General features: G+C 40.0%; 1 protein-coding gene across 1 annotated transcript in view; it reads right to left on the bottom strand.

Moving 5' to 3' along the window:
- Nucleotides 1-15,538, bottom strand: part of LOC122435708 (fibrous sheath-interacting protein 2-like) — a 32,251-nt gene that overhangs the window by 7,733 nt on the left and 8,980 nt on the right. The gene's annotated exons all lie outside the window — the stretch shown is intronic.

The raw sequence follows: 15,538 nt of genomic DNA, 5'->3' as shown, positions 1-15,538 counted from the left end.
AATAAAAAAAAAATAAATAGTGGTGATGACAAAGTTATTCAAGATAGATTCTATTTATCCTTTTATGCCCACTAGGGGGAGAACCATATCCTAATCTGTATATGGGGAGAAAATGGAGAGGGTACGTAGTAGGTCTCAGTGGGAGGCAAATTTGTATACCAGAGGACAATGGAATTGGGACATGTCTGGAGACATTTTTGGTTGTTACAAATCAGAGAGGGGGATTTCTCCTGGCATCTAGTGGATAGGGGCCACATATGATGCTACACATACTACAATGCATGGGATGGTCCCCATAATAAGCAATTATCTAGTGCAACATGCTAATAGTGGCAAGGTTAAGAAACCTTAGGATAGATGTGAAGGGGAGGCAGGACAATCACTTTTATAATATTATCTTGTATAGTTAAAGCTCTACTCGGGGGTGGGGGGCAGAACTGTCTTCTGGCAAAAGGGAAAAAACTCCATCCCTCTGTCCTGCTCAAGAAGCACATGGCTTTTTCTTTGTGTAGGGATGCAGACCAGTATAATACCTGTGCTAGAGACCCTGGAGGCCATGTGCTGGAGACCCCACAATGGCCATGACAATTCTTGGTTGTGCCTCAAAAATCTGGCTGAGGCAACCATACATATATATACCTGATTTGTGAAAAACATGACTGCTGTTCCTGTTTCTAATCATTCAGAAATAGACAAAAGGATTCTAAACTATATGTGTGCTAATTGGGTTTTCATTAGAGTTATGTGTATTCCTTGGTGTCGACGTGGTAGAACATGATGGCTTTGTTACAGTGATATGTCAATTTCACATGTGAAATAGACATCTTCATTCTCCTGTCGCCTCTGTAATACTGTGAACATCAAGTTCTTTTATGTTTTCTTTTTCAAAAAGCATTTGAGGTGGGCACTGTTTAAGGTGCCTACCTGAAACTTTCTTCCTACTGGAAGGGGAAGTTAACAGTTGAAGATGGAGGGAGAAAGCTGGCTGCTAAAGTGATGCACTGTCTCAGAGGCAGAAGGTTACAGCCTCATCTCACTGAACTGAACCGTGAGCTTTTGTTACTGACTCTTCCTTCACGAACTTTTCGTTCTTTCTTCCCTCTCACATTGTGTTTACTGACTGGTCCTTTTTAAAAGTTCTCTTGAACCCATTCTCTTGCTCATTTTTTTAAAAAGTGAAGTCTTTTCTGCTTTCCCTTAAAACTTCTTTTTATCTGGTTCTTTTTTCTTTCTCTTTTGTCCCTCCTAACACATCTTGTCTCCTGTCCTCTCTTTTCTCTTTCTTTTTACTACTTAGTGATCCACTTTTAATTTCATTTCTTCTCTTTCCAACTCTCTACCTTTCACATATTGACTTTTCACTGGTTTCTCCTTTTCCAAATCAGTTCTATGTGTGTATGTATGCATGCATGTATGTATGTATGTATGTTTCTACCTATCATCTACCTACCTATCTGCCATACCTACCCATCCCTCTACCTACCTAGCCGTCTATCCATCTATATTGTATTCTCTTTTTAAAAAAACTGACTTCTACTTTTTAAACCCATCTCCCTCCATCACACACAATTGTACTTGGCTTTATTGGTTCTCCCCCTCATTCTCACATTGTCTTTTTCTGCTTTTTCTCACTTTCCTCTACTGACTCATCATTTATAAACCTCTTTTCTTTCTTCATTATTTCCTACTTCTGTTCCACCATCCTTTCTTCCTATCTTCCTTCCTTCCTTCTTTATCTTTACCCTTCCCACCCTCCTGTCTTCCTTCCTCCCATCCTCCTTTTACTCTCTTTCTGCTGGCTCCCCTTTTATTTTTTCCTTCCTGATCTTCCTCATTCTCTTTTTCATGCATTCCTCCTTACTGGCTTCCACTTTAAAAATGATATACCTACCTCCCTACTTACCTATCATCTGTATAACTGCCTACCTACCTATTCGGCTCTCAACCATTTATCTTTGTCTTTATTTTTGTCTTTGCTTTCCTGACTCCTACTTTTACAATCTGTCCCCTGCCACACAACTGTTTTAGGTTTTTTGTAGGAGAATGGTTCCTACATTTTCACTCTTACATTCTCTTCCCTTCTTTAGCTGTCTTTCCTACTGACTCACCCTTTATTTTTAAATTTTTATTTATTTTTGGTTGTGCTGGGTCTTTGTTCCTGCTTGCAGGCTTTCTCTAGTTGCAGCAAACAGAGCCTACTCTCTAGTTGCGGTGGGCAGGCTTCTCATTGCAGAGCCAGACTCTAGGGCATGAGAGCTTCAGTAATTGTAGCACACAGGCTCGGTAGTTGCGGCTCACAGGCTCTAGAGTGTGGGCTCAGTAGTTGCAGCACGTGAGCTTGGTTGCTGCACCGTATTGTGGGATCTTCCTGGACCAGGGACCGAACCTGTGTCCCCTGCATTGGCAGGTGGATTCTTATCCACTGAGCCAGCATGCAAGTCCCATCCTTTGTAAACTTATTGCCTGCCTGCCTTCCTCCTTCCCTCCCCATCTCCCCTACTTCCTGCCTTCCTGACCTCCTTCTTCCTTTCCTTCCTTCTCCTTTACTTCCTTCCCCCTCTCTTCCTCTTATATTCATTTTTTGGGTTTCCTCTTTTAAACCTGTTTCTCTTCTTCACTTATCTTTTTAATATTGACTTTTAAAAACTAGATCTTCCACATAAAATCCTGTCTACTTACCCGTCTGTCCATCAACCTACCAAACTACCTAGCTGTTCTCCATGAATCTTTATTTATTTGTTTTTAACTGAGTTCCTCTTTTTTAGAGCTTTCTCTCCTTGTTCCCTACATCCTCCCTTCCTTCTTTCCTCCTTCCTGCCTCCTCTCACTTTCTCCTCTTTGTCTTTTCCTCACTCCATTTCTTTCATGGTCTCTGCCTGTCTCTCTTCTTTCCCTGCCTGCATGCATGTCTTCCCCCTCCCCTCCCTCACTTCATTCCTTCCTCCCTGCTTGCTGTCCACTGCCCATTCACCCTTTCCTCATGTCTTTCTTCCTTCCCCCTGCCTCCTCCTTTCCTTTCTCCATGCATCCACCCATGCTCTCTCTCTCATCCTTTCATTTGCTTTTCTCTCCTTCTGTTCATTCCTGTCTCCTTCCTCTTCCCTCCCCCTTCTCTCTCCCATTTCCTTTTTTCTTCCCTTCCTCCTTCCTTCCATTCTTCTTTTGCTTTGTTTATACTACTTCTTTTTCAAAACATTTTCTTTGATTCCTTCTCCCTTTCTTTATACATTTTGCTATTATCTTTACTACTGCTTTCTCCTTTACAAACCTGTTCTTTCTACCTATCTATCTACCTAGCTGGCTGGCTCTGTATCCGGCTGTCACTCACTCTTAAATTGGCTCCTACTTTTAAAACTTTTTGGCCTGTGAGACATTCTTCCTTTCTGTCTCTGACTCTCCTTTTTTCTTTCCTTTCTGTCTCTCATTCTCGTATTTTTCTCTATTTTACATTTTCTTATAATTTATTCCATTTGAAACCTATTCTCTTTTTTGCTTTCATCTGTCTTCCTTTCTTCCTCCATTCTTTCCTTCTGTTATTCTATTTCTGTTCATTTTCTTGTTCTTTCTGTATTTCTCTCTTCTCTGTGCCTGTCTGCATGCAGCTTCCCTGCCTTCCTGTTTCTCTTTCCTATTTTACCCTATCCTATCCTGTCCTGCCCATCTTCCCTTTTTCTTTTATTCTCTATGTACTGGCCCCTTTGAAAAATATTTTTTAACTTCTTTCCCTTTCTCTTTTTCTATCTTTTATGCACTGACTTTTAAAAACTCGGTTCTTTTTAAAAATAAGACCTATCTATCCATCTAACCATTAATCATCTATCAATCACCTATTTATGGTTCTATCTATTTATATTTTATATACTTTCCTACTTATCAACCTACCCTCCTGTCAATTCATCTATGAATCTTATATCACTGAAATATTTTAACTAGCTTCTTTTCAGATTTCTTTCCCCACTGTCCACAATTGTGCTTAATTTTCTTATTAATGTGTCCTTTTCAAGCCCTTCACACTCTGTTTCATTTCTTTTATATTTTACACTTTCTACAGGCTCATCATTTTAGACTTGTCTTTCCTCCCACTTCCTCCTTTCTATCTTGCCTCTTCTTTTTGTCCTTCTTTAAAAGCTTTTTTTCTGTCCCTTCTAGCTCTGCTTCATTCATTGTCCTCTTCTCTTTGTCTTTCCTCCTCTATTTTTACCTCTTCCTTCTGTCATCCCTTTTCTCTCCTCTTTCCTTCTTCCATTCCTTCCCTAGTTCTCTCTTTCCACTCTTCTTCCATTCTTTTTGCATTGTCTCCTATTTTTAAAGATTTTTCTTTTCCTCACTATTTCTCTTTAAAGTGAAATTTATTTTATTATTATGGTTAAAATATTTGTGTATTTGGTTGGGTCTTAGTTATGGTATGTGGAATCTAGTTCCCTGATGAGGGATCAAACCCAGGCCCCCTGCGTTGGGAGTGCAGAGTCTTAGCCATTGGACCACCAGGGAAGTCCCTCTTCTTCCTTCTTAAGCTTTTATACTGGCTTCTTTTTAAACTTCTCTTTCTCCCTGCCCCTCGCTCCCCATTCCTCTCTCCTTTCTTTACACTGTCTGTACTGGATTGTCCTTTTAAGGTTCTACCTACCTAGAGGGATGGAACCCAGGCCCCCTGCATTGGGAGCTCGGAGTCTTAGCCACTGGACCACTAGGGAAGTCCCTCCTCTCTCTTTCCTTCCTGTCTCTCCTTCCTTTCCTCACGTCTTTATTCCTTCCTCCTACCTCCTTTCATCATCCACCCTACCACCCTTCCTCCCTCTTGTCTTCCTTCGTTTTTCCTCCTTAGCCTTTCCTTCCTCCCTGCCCCCTTCTTCTATTACTACTCTTAAAACTTTTTTCTTTCCTTTCCTCTCTTTCTTTATACATTCTTGTCCTTACAACTGCCTTCTCCTGTAAAAACTTCTTTCTACCTAAATTTCCTACCTATCTAGCTGGCTATCCTCATAGGCATCAATCATTTAGCTTTATGTTAAGTTTATTGCCTTCTGCTTTTAACTATTCGCACATCACACAGTTGTACTTGGTTTTCCTACTGATCCTCCATCACACTCTTACATTCCTTCTCCTTCTGTATGCCATTCTTTTCCCTGACTCATCCTTTATCTATAAATCGATTCTTCCTTTCTTCTTTTAACTTCTCCTTTGAAAAAAAAACTTTCTTTTCTTCTCTCATTTTCTGTATTCTTTGTCCTGTCTTACTACTACTGCTTTCTCCTTTATGAATATCTATCTATCAACCTGTCATCTGATAGTCATCAATGTACCATTATTTTACCATTTTAAACTGATTCCTTTCAGATCTCTCTCTCTCCATGCCTTCAATTATATTTAATTTTATCAGCATCTCTTTTTAATCTCCTCAGTGTCTCTCACTCACATTTTGTTTTTTATTTAATATTTTTTCCTAGCCTCATCCCTTTAAACAATTTTTACGTGTTGGAGTAGGGTTGATTTACAATGTTGTGTCAGTGTCAAATGCACAGCAAAGTGAATCAGTTATACATATATCCACTCTTTTTGTGTGTGTGAAACTTGGACAAAGTCTACACTTTATTTAGTAACTGTATCACATGTTGATTTTCGTTTTTTTTTTTTTTTTACAACATAGTATTTCTTTATATCCTCAGAATTGGACTAGAAGTTTCAAGCCTCATTCAAATTTTTAAAAAATCACTAAGGTGATAAACTTTCTAGACTTTTAGCAGGAATACCAGATGCAAAATACATGGAACTATATCTAACTTCTGAGTGAATATATAAATTAGAAATCTAGCATTCTATTCATAGTAAGTGGAATGCCATAAATGTCATAATTTTTTTAGCTAGGCAAAAATTCATAAGCTTTCTAAAATATATGTATATATATTACCCATACTATATATCTCTCTCTATACGTATACAAAAGCTCTTCTACTACACTTGATAAAGGCTTGAGAAAGAACGTCAAAAAAAAAAAAAAAAGACATTGGAAAACATAAACTAAATGAAATGGGAGCACTAAATATGAAATAGGAAAAGTGAAACAAACTAGATAAAAGTAAAAGATCATCATATAGTCCAGTTGCTTTTAAACATAGCTGCTCATTAGAAACACATCTGAAGCTCTGGAGAAAAAAAGCAATACCTGGGCATTTGTATTTTTCAAAAAATTCCAAGATATTTCTGATATGCATCTGGTTTTTAAAAAGTGATTACAAGTTTTTCTATTAAATGGTAGTTTTAGTGATGTAGAACTTTATTATTTTCTGTTGACCAATCATAATACAATGGTATTAAGTGAATAACAGTTAGGTAACCACAATAGTAAAAGATGTTCATCAGTTTTCACAATCAATAGTCAGACAAAAAATAAAAGGTTAGCCTCCAACTAATAAAAATAAATGGAAAAAAACTCACCTCCATAAAAAAAAATAAAAGATAATTACAATTGCAAGCCATAATGGAAACATGATTATCCTAACAATATAAAAAAATTACATACAATTTTGGGGTTCAGTAGAGTGATATGGTAAGTGGAAGTGCATATATGCACATGTTCTCATCCACCCAGCCAGTCTATGTCTTTTGTTTGGTGTACTTAATCCATTTACATTTAAGGTAATTATCAGTATATATGATACTATTGCCATTTCCTTAATTGTTTGGGGTTTATTTTGTGTAGGTCTTTTCCTTCTCGTGTGTTTCCTGCCTAGAGAAGTTCCTTTAGCATTTGTTGTAAAGCTGGTTTGGTGGTGCTGAATTCTCTTAACTTTGCTTGTCTGCAAATCTTTTGATTTCTCCATCAAATCTGAAGCAGAGTCTTGCCGGGTAGAGTTTTGGTTGTAGGTTCTTCCCTTTCATCACTTTAATATAATGCTGTTCCCTTCTGGCTTGTAGAGTTTCTGTTGAGAAATCAGCTGATAACCTTATGGGAGTTCCCTTGTATGTTATTTGTTGTTTTCCCCTTGTTTTTAATATTTATCTGTCTTTCATTTTTGTCAGTTTCATTATTATGTGTCTTGGTGTGCTCCTCCTTGGGTTTATCCTGCCTGGGACTCTATGTGCTTCCTGGACTTGGCTGACTATTTCCTTTCCCATGTTAGAGGAGCTTTCAGCTATTATCTCTTCAAATATTTTCTCAGGTCCTTTCTGTCTGTCTTCTTCTGGGACCCCTATAATGTGAATGTTGGTGTGTTTAATGTTGTTCCAGAGGTCTCCTAGGCTGTCTTCATTTTTTTTTTCCATTCTTTTTTCTATATTCTGTTTTGTGGCAGTGATTTCCACCATTCTGTCTTCCAGGTTACTTATCCATTCTGCCTCAGTTATTCTATTACTGATTGTTTCCAGTGTATTGTTCATCTGGTTTTTTGTTCTTTAGTTCTTCTGTGTCTTTGGTAAACATTTCTTGCATCTTCTCCATTCTTTTTCTGAGATCTTGGATCATCTTCACTATCATTATTCTGAATCCTTTATGTTGCCTATCTCCACTTCAGGTTTTATCTTGTCCCTTTATCTGGGACATAACTCTCTGCATTTTCATTTTGATTTAACTTTCTGTGATGTGGTTTTCATTCTGGCAGCTGCAGGATTGTTCTCTTCTTGCTTCTTCTGTCTGTATCCTGGTGGATGAGGCTAGGGGAGTTGTGCAAGTTTCCTGATGGGAGGGACTGGCAGTGGGAAAAACTGGGTCTTGCTCTGGTGGGCAGGGCCATATTCAGTAAAGCTTTAATCCAATTATCTGCTGATGGATGGACCTGCACTCCCTCCCTCCCCAGGGCTTCCCAGGTGGCCCGAGTGGTAAAGAACCTGCCTGCCAATGCAGGAGACATAAGAGATACAGGTTCAGTCCCAGGGTCGGGAAGATCCCCTAGAGGAGAGCATGGCAACCCACTTCAGTATTCTTGCCTAGAGAATCCCATGGACAGAGTCTGGTGGGCTACAATCCATAGGGTCTCAAAGAGTTGGACACGACTGAAGTGACTTAGTGTGCAAGACCCAGCCCTGGGGTCTACAGGCTCTATGGTAGGGTTAATGGCGATCTGCAAGAAGACTTACGCCAAGGTGTACCTTCCAGGATTGCTGCTGCTAGCACCCCCATCTCTGCAGTGAACCACTGCTGACCCATGCCTCCACAGGAGACTCTCAATACTAGCAGAGAGGTCTGGTTCAACCTCCTGTGGGATCACTGTTCTTTTCTCCTGGGTCTTGGCGTGTGCAAGATTTTGTTCATGTCCTCCTAGAGTGGAGTCTCTGTTTCCCCCAGTCCTGTGGAAGTACTGTAATCAAATCCCACTGGCCTTCAAGGTTAGATTCCCTGGGGAGTCTCAGTCCCTTTGCGGGATCCCCAGGCTAGGAAGCCTGATGTGGGGCTCAGAACCTTCACAACAGTGGGAGAACTTCTTTGGTATTGTTCTCCAGTTTGTGGGCTGCCCACTTGGCAGGTATGGGATTTGATTTTATCGTGACTGCACCCCTCCTACCATATCATTGCAATTTCTTGTCTTTGGAAGTAGGGTATCTTTTTTTGATGGGTTCCAGCATCCTCCTGTCAATGGTTGTTCAACAGCTAGTTGTGATTTTGGTGCTCTTGCAGGAGAAGATGACTGCATGTCCTCTACTCTGCCATCTTGAACTGGAAGCTCCCTCATCCTTTCAAAAATCTTGATTTTCTTTTCTCCCTCTTTCCCTCCATTCTCTTTACTTCCATTATATTTTATTGTCATTCTTGCTCTATGCATTCTTTATTGGTTCCTCCTTTTAGAACTTATTTTATTCTCTTAAATTTTTTGTAATGATATTTGTTATTATCTTTTTAAAACAACTTCTTTCTCTCTCTTCCCCTTTCTTCTCTTCTCTCTTTTCAAAAAAATTTTTTTATGTATTTATTTTTGGTTGTGCTGGGTCTTCATTGCTGTGTGGGCTTTTCTCTAGTTGTGGCAAGTGAAGGCTACTATCTAGTTGCGGTGTGCAGGCTTCTCATTGTGGTGGCTTCTCTTATTGTGGAGCATGAGCTCTTGGGCACGCGGCCTTCAGCAGCTGCAGCTCGTGGGCTCTAGATCACAGGCTCAGTAGTTGTGGCAAACAGGCTCAGTTGCTCCACAACGTGTGGGATCTTCCCAGATCAGGGATAGAACCCATGTATCACTCTCATCTCACACTCACATTTTTTCTCTTTTGATTTTACTCTTTTTCTAGGGACTCTATAACCTCTGTTTCTTTCCTGTCTCGGTCTTCTTTTTATCTGTCCCCTTCCCTTCTTTGATTCTTTCTTCCGTCCCCACTCTCTTGCCCCCTTCATATTTCCTTTCTTCTCTCATCTCTTTCTTGTTCATTAATGTTCTTTTCCCATCCTCTCCCTCAATGCTTCACCCTCTACCTTCCTTAATTCCTTCTTTACTCTTTCTCCATCTTTCCTTTCCTCCTCTGTCTCTAACTTTTCCCCTTCCATTCTTTTATTCTCTTTTAGTATCCTCTTTTTAAATCATTCTTTGCATCCATTTCTAAGTTTTTCTTTCTTTTTTATTGGCTTCTGCCTATTAATGCCCTTTCCATATGTGTGCATGTTTGGATTAATCTATCTCTGTCTTTTCTTTCCATCAATCATATATTTATCTTCCTTTGTACATACCTACATACCTAGCTGTCCATCTAGCTATCAATCATCTATGTATGTTTACTGTCTCTTTACTGACTTGTACTTTTAAATCTCTCCCATACCACACACAATTGTACTTGATATTCTTACTCACACAGTCTCTCTTTTTTTAACTTTAAGACTTTACAAATATTATGACAGTCATTAGTGACACAAGTTGTAAAATACTTTTCCATACTTTTGAGTTTTGCATATGATGATTCTGCATCACTGTGGATAAATTACGTGAGCTTTGTTTTTACGTTTTTTTTAAACATGCATTCAACTAGATATGATTCAGAATAGATTAATACTCCCTTTGTTTAATTACAGTTAGCTAAAAAATTGCCTGACAGCCCACCAAACAGGATTTGCTTTAAGACCAACCCACAGAGTCAGGTGGAGACTGAGTGCGCTGGGACCTGCTGGGTCAGCCGTGGTAGTGTTTAGCTAATTGTCTAGAGCATTAACCCCTGGAGAAGGGAATGGCAACCCACTCCAGTATTCTTACTTGGAGAATCCCACGGACAGAGGAGCCTGGTTGGCTACAGTCCATGGGGCTGCCAAGAGTCGGACACGACTGAGTGACTAAGCGTACATACTAGAGCATAAAGAAGAAAGTCCTGGTTGGAGACACGAGGCCTGCAGCACCAGCTGTGGACCCTCCGTGATGTGATTACACAGCTCTATCTGCAAATGTTTGTGGGGTGACCACGGAGGGGGCACAGAGCTGTAAGCAGGCATTCTTGGGGCTGCATACATTGGCACAGTGGTCGGGGCGGGGGGCGACAGGAGTTGGAAGTGGGCAGTCAGCAGGGTACCTGTTTGGAAGGTAGGATGTGCTCCAAGATATAGGTTGAGGGAAAAGGCTCATGGGGAAACCAGCTAGATAACCAGTTCCTTTGGAATTTGCATAGGGAACCCCAGAAGAACCCAGGCTATAAACAGGAGTGGTGACTTCAGGCCCCCGGGCTGGCGGCTGGGCTTGGCAAGGGCCTGCCATGGAGGCCTGCTCCCATGAGAGGCTGAGTCACAAGGCCCATGCCCTGCCTTGCCTGGGCTCCCCGCCCACTCTCTCTATCTTTAACTTTTTCCTGCAGTCTCATCTCTAAACCTTTGCTTTTATCCCTCCTCTCCCTCCCTCCCCTCTTATAGTTTTAAATTTTTATTTATTTATGCTTTATTGCATATAGTTGGTTAACAAGGTTGTGTTAGTTTTAGGTGTAAAGTGATTCCGTTTCTATGAATCACACTTTTCAGATTCTTTTCCCTCATGTTATCACAAAATATTGAATAGAGTTCTCTGTGCTATACAGTAGGTCCTTGTTGGTTATCTATTTTAATTTCTTATACCTTTTAAGTGACTCCCCTTAAAATTTTTTCTTCTGTCTTCTGCAGCTCTTTTATACTGCCATTCTTATTGGCTTCTATTTTTAAAATCTGTTTATCTTTCTATCCAATCTTCCTATCTATTTTAATGTATTTTTAGATCTCTTTCTCCTGTCCATGACTTTATTTTCTCACTAGTTCCTCCTTTTCAGCATTCTCTTGCTGCCTCTCACGATCACACTCTTTATGTTAGCCCTTTTCCCACAGATTCTTCCCTTATAAACTTTCTTTCCCTCCCCTTTCTTCCTTTTATTCACCCCTCCCTCCCTCCATTCTTACCTCCCCCCTCTTTCTTCTCTCTTTTTATATCCATAGACCTACCTACATACATAAATACCTACTTACCTAGCTATCTATCCAGCTATTAATGATCTATGTTCATTGTACTCTTTCTGTATTGACTTCTACCTTTTAGAGCTCTTCCCCCCCCTGCACAGTTATACTTAATTTTCTTACTGTATCCTTCTCTCTCATTCTATTTATTCATGTAATTGTCTTCTGACACATCCTTTCTAAACTGATTTCCTTCCTCCCTCCCTGCTCCCCCTCCCTGCCTTCCTTATTTCCTTCCCTCCCTCTCTCCCTTCTTCCATTTTTTAAAATAATGTTTTGACTTATTTATTTGGCTGCACTGGATCTTAGTTGTGGCATGTGGGATCTAGTTCCTTGACCAGGGATCAAACCCAGGCCCCCTGCATTGGGAGTGCAATGTCTTAGCCCCTGGACCACCAGGAAAGTCCCTCTCCTTCCTTCTTAAGTTTTTACTGGCTCCTTTGTAAACTTCTCTTTCTCCCCACCCGCTCCCCTCCTCTCCTTCCTTTATACTGTCTTAACTGGATTGCCCTTTTACAGTTCCACCTACCTAAACCTGTGTACTTACCTATCTTCCTTGCTATGTACCTGTCGATCATCTTCATTTTACTGTATTTTTATTGACTTAAAAAATCTGTCATTCTCCCCTTTCCCAACTGTACCTGAGTCTCTTCCTTTTAAACCTCTTCTTTCCTAATTCCTTTCCTTCCTCTATTCCTGGCTGTGTCTCTCTAGCTCTCCCTTTCACTGCGTCTCTGTTCTCTGTCTGCTGGCTGCCTGCCTCCCTCCTTTCCTTTCTGTCTCCCTCCCTGACCATGCATCCTCCCTTACCCCTTCTTCTCTCCTTCCCCCCTCCCTCTCTCCTTCCTTCTGCTTTTCCTGTTCAGTTTTCTGACTTGCTGTTTTCATTTTAAAAATGTCTATTAATTATCTCTGTATATACATATTTATTTAATTTTCTTTTGTGACTGACTTCTTTTTGAATTCCCCTTTCCCACCTACTGTGCTAATTTTCTCACTGGGTCCTCTTTTTCAATCTCCTCTCCCTATTTCAATCATTCTTTTGTTCTCTTTGTCTCCTTTATTTTACTCTTCTTTTCTACTTATTCCTAGCATCCTCTTTATTTTCTTTTGTTCCCTCCCTTCTTTCTTTATTTCCCATGTCTCTTTCTCATTCCCTTTCTTTCCCACTCTGTATTTGTTTCCTTTGCCTCCATGTATGGATGCATTCTTTTCTTTTCTTTTTTCTTGCTTGATTTTACTGTATTTTTACAGGGACCTGTTTTTACACTTTTTTGTTTCCTTCTCATCTTTCTCTTTTCAACACTGTCTTTATTATCTTTCTTACTTGGCTTCTTTTAAAATTATAATCTGTTTTTTGTTTATCTATCTTTTACTGTCTTCTTCAACAACTTCTCTTTATTATTTTTTTCCATTTATTTTTATTAGTTGGAGGCTAATTACTTTACAATATTGTAGTGGTTTTTGCCATACATTGGCATGAATCAGCCATGGATTTACATGTGTTCCCCATCCCGACCCCCCCTCCCACCTCCCTCCCCATCCCATCCCTCTGGGTCTCCCCAGTGCACCAGCCCTGAGCACTTGTCTCATGCATCCAACCCAACTTCGCTTTAAATCTCTCATCCCCACAGTCCTATTTGAGTTTCTTACTGAGTCCATCTTTTCAAGCTTCTCTTTCTTTTTTTTATTTTTTATTATTTTTTTGCTTCTCTCACTTTCAAACTCTTTCTCCTTTTACTTTCTCCTATCAATTCATTCTATTTCAAGTTGCCTGCCTGCTCTCCTCCCCTCCATCCCTTCTTCCCACCTTCTTTTACTCCGTTTTTCTTCCTGCCTGCTGCTTTTCATTTTTTGCTCAATTTTTCTTATGCTTTTTTTTTTAATACCTCTTTTTTTACTGGTACTTCCTATTTATAGTCTGTTCTGACCATCTGACTGCCTGCTACCGAACTATAAATTGTCTATTTTTTGATCTATATATTAGGGTCTTTAAAAAATTATTCCTTCTCATCTTTAAATCTCTTTCATTTGTACAGACCATGGTACTTGATTTTTTTCTTACTGGCTACTCCTTTTCAAACACTTTCATGCGCATCTTTAATCTCTTACCTTTTCCTTTTTGAATGACTTGTCCTTTTCTTATTTTTCCTCTCATTCCTCTTTTCCTTCCATTTTCCATCCTTTCCTTCCCCCCTTTCCTTCTTTCCTTCCGTCCTCTCTCCCTCCAGTCCTTCTTTCCTGTGTATCTGTTGCTCCCTTCTTTCACTGTGTCTCTCTTCTCTTTTCCTGTCTTCCTTCCCTCCCTCCCCCTTCTCTATGTCTCTTGATGACTTTCTCTCACCCTCTCTGGCTTTTCTGTCTTCTTCGCCTGCTGGCCTGCAAGCCCTTTTTCTCCCTCCTTCCCTCTCCTTCCTCTTCGCTTTTCCCCACTGCTTCTCTCCCCCTCTTTCTTCCTATATTCCTCTCACTCTCCCTCCACCCTCTTCTCCTTTGTCCTTCATTACTTTTCTCCGTATCTTTCTCCCGCTAACAGCCTGTTCCCTCTGTCACAACAGCCTCTCCACTCCTTCTCTTCCTTCCTTCTCCTCTCAGTGTCTCCACTGTTTAAACACTCTTCTTTACTTCTTCTCTCTTTTCTTTTCTGTATTGTCTTTTTTATTGGCTTCTTGTTACAGTCCTACGTATAGCTATGTGCTTACCTAGGTATCAAGTCATCTATCTTCATTTTACTGTATTTTTTATTGGTTTTTACACTTTAGCTGTACCTCAGCAACACACCACATAAAATTTTACTTGGTTTTCTTACTGGCTTCATTTAAAAAACTGTTCTTTCTTCTCTTTTTCACCCCCAAAGTTCCTTCTATTCTTTTTGCACTGGGGCTCAGATCATGAACTCCTTATTGCCAAATTCAGACTTAAATTGAAGATACTAGAGAAAACCACTAGACCATTCAGGTATAACATAAATCAAATCACTTACGATTATACAGTGGAAGAGAGAAATAGATTTAAGGGACTAGATCTGATAGACAGAGTGCCTGATGGACTATGGACAGAGGTTAATGACATTGTACAGGAGACAGGGATCAAGACCATCCCCCAGAAAAAGAATGCAAAAAAGCAAAATGGCTGTCGGAGGAGGCCTTACAAATAGCTGTGAAAAGAACAGAAGCAAAAAGAAAAGGAGGAAGGGAAAGATATACCCATGAATGCAGAGTTCCAAAGAATAGCAAGGAGAGATAAGAAAGCCTTCCTCAGTGATCAGTGCAAAGAAATAGAGGAAAACAATAGAATGGGAAAGACTAGAGATCTCGTCAAGAAAATTAGAGATACCAAGAGAACATTTCATGCAAAGATGGGCTCCATAAAGGACAGAAATGGTATGGACCTAACAGAAGCAGAAGGATATAAATGAGGTGGCATAGAATAACAACAGAACTATACCAAAAAGATCTTAAATAATTGTATCTCAGATAACCGCAGATGGCTCGTGTGTCACCTAGAGCCCAGACATCCTGGAGTGGCAAAGTTAAGTGGGGCCTTATGAAGCAATCATAGAAGCAAAAGCTAGTAGAAGGTGTATGGATATTGCCAACTGATCTATTTTTCAATCCCCTATGAGTATTGATGCTGATGCAATGTGCTGCCACTCAATAATCAGCCATGTTTGGAAAACTCAACTCAGTGGACACAGGACATAGGAAAAGGGAAACTTTTCATTCCATCCCGAAAGGTGAATGCCAAAGATGCCTGCAAACTGTTACATCACTGCACATCAATGCTCACACACTAGGCAAAATGTCAATTCGCTCAAAAATTTCTCCAAGCAGGTTCTTCAAATCAGTTGATGTGAACCGGTGGAACTTCCCAGATGTTTCAACGCCGGATTTAGAAATAGGCAGAAGAATACGGAGATGATCCAAATTGCCAAATGTGCTGAATCAATCGGAAAAGAGCAAAGAGAGTTCCAAGAAAAACATACAGCTATTTTAATCGCTTTATGACTATGCCAAAGCCTTTGACTGTGTGGATCACAATAAACTGTGGAAAATTCTTAAAGAGATGGGAATACCAGACCATCTGACCTGTCTCTTGAGAAACCTGTATGCAGGTCAGGAAGCAACAGTTAGAACTGGACATGGAACAACAGACTGGTTCCAA

This window comes from Cervus canadensis, chromosome X (assembly GCF_019320065.1).
Source record: "Cervus canadensis isolate Bull #8, Minnesota chromosome X, ASM1932006v1, whole genome shotgun sequence".
Classification (NCBI taxonomy): domain Eukaryota; kingdom Metazoa; phylum Chordata; class Mammalia; order Artiodactyla; family Cervidae; genus Cervus; species Cervus canadensis.
Note: the sequence above shows the minus strand (reverse complement) of the source record. Positions and strands in the feature narration are given on the sequence as shown.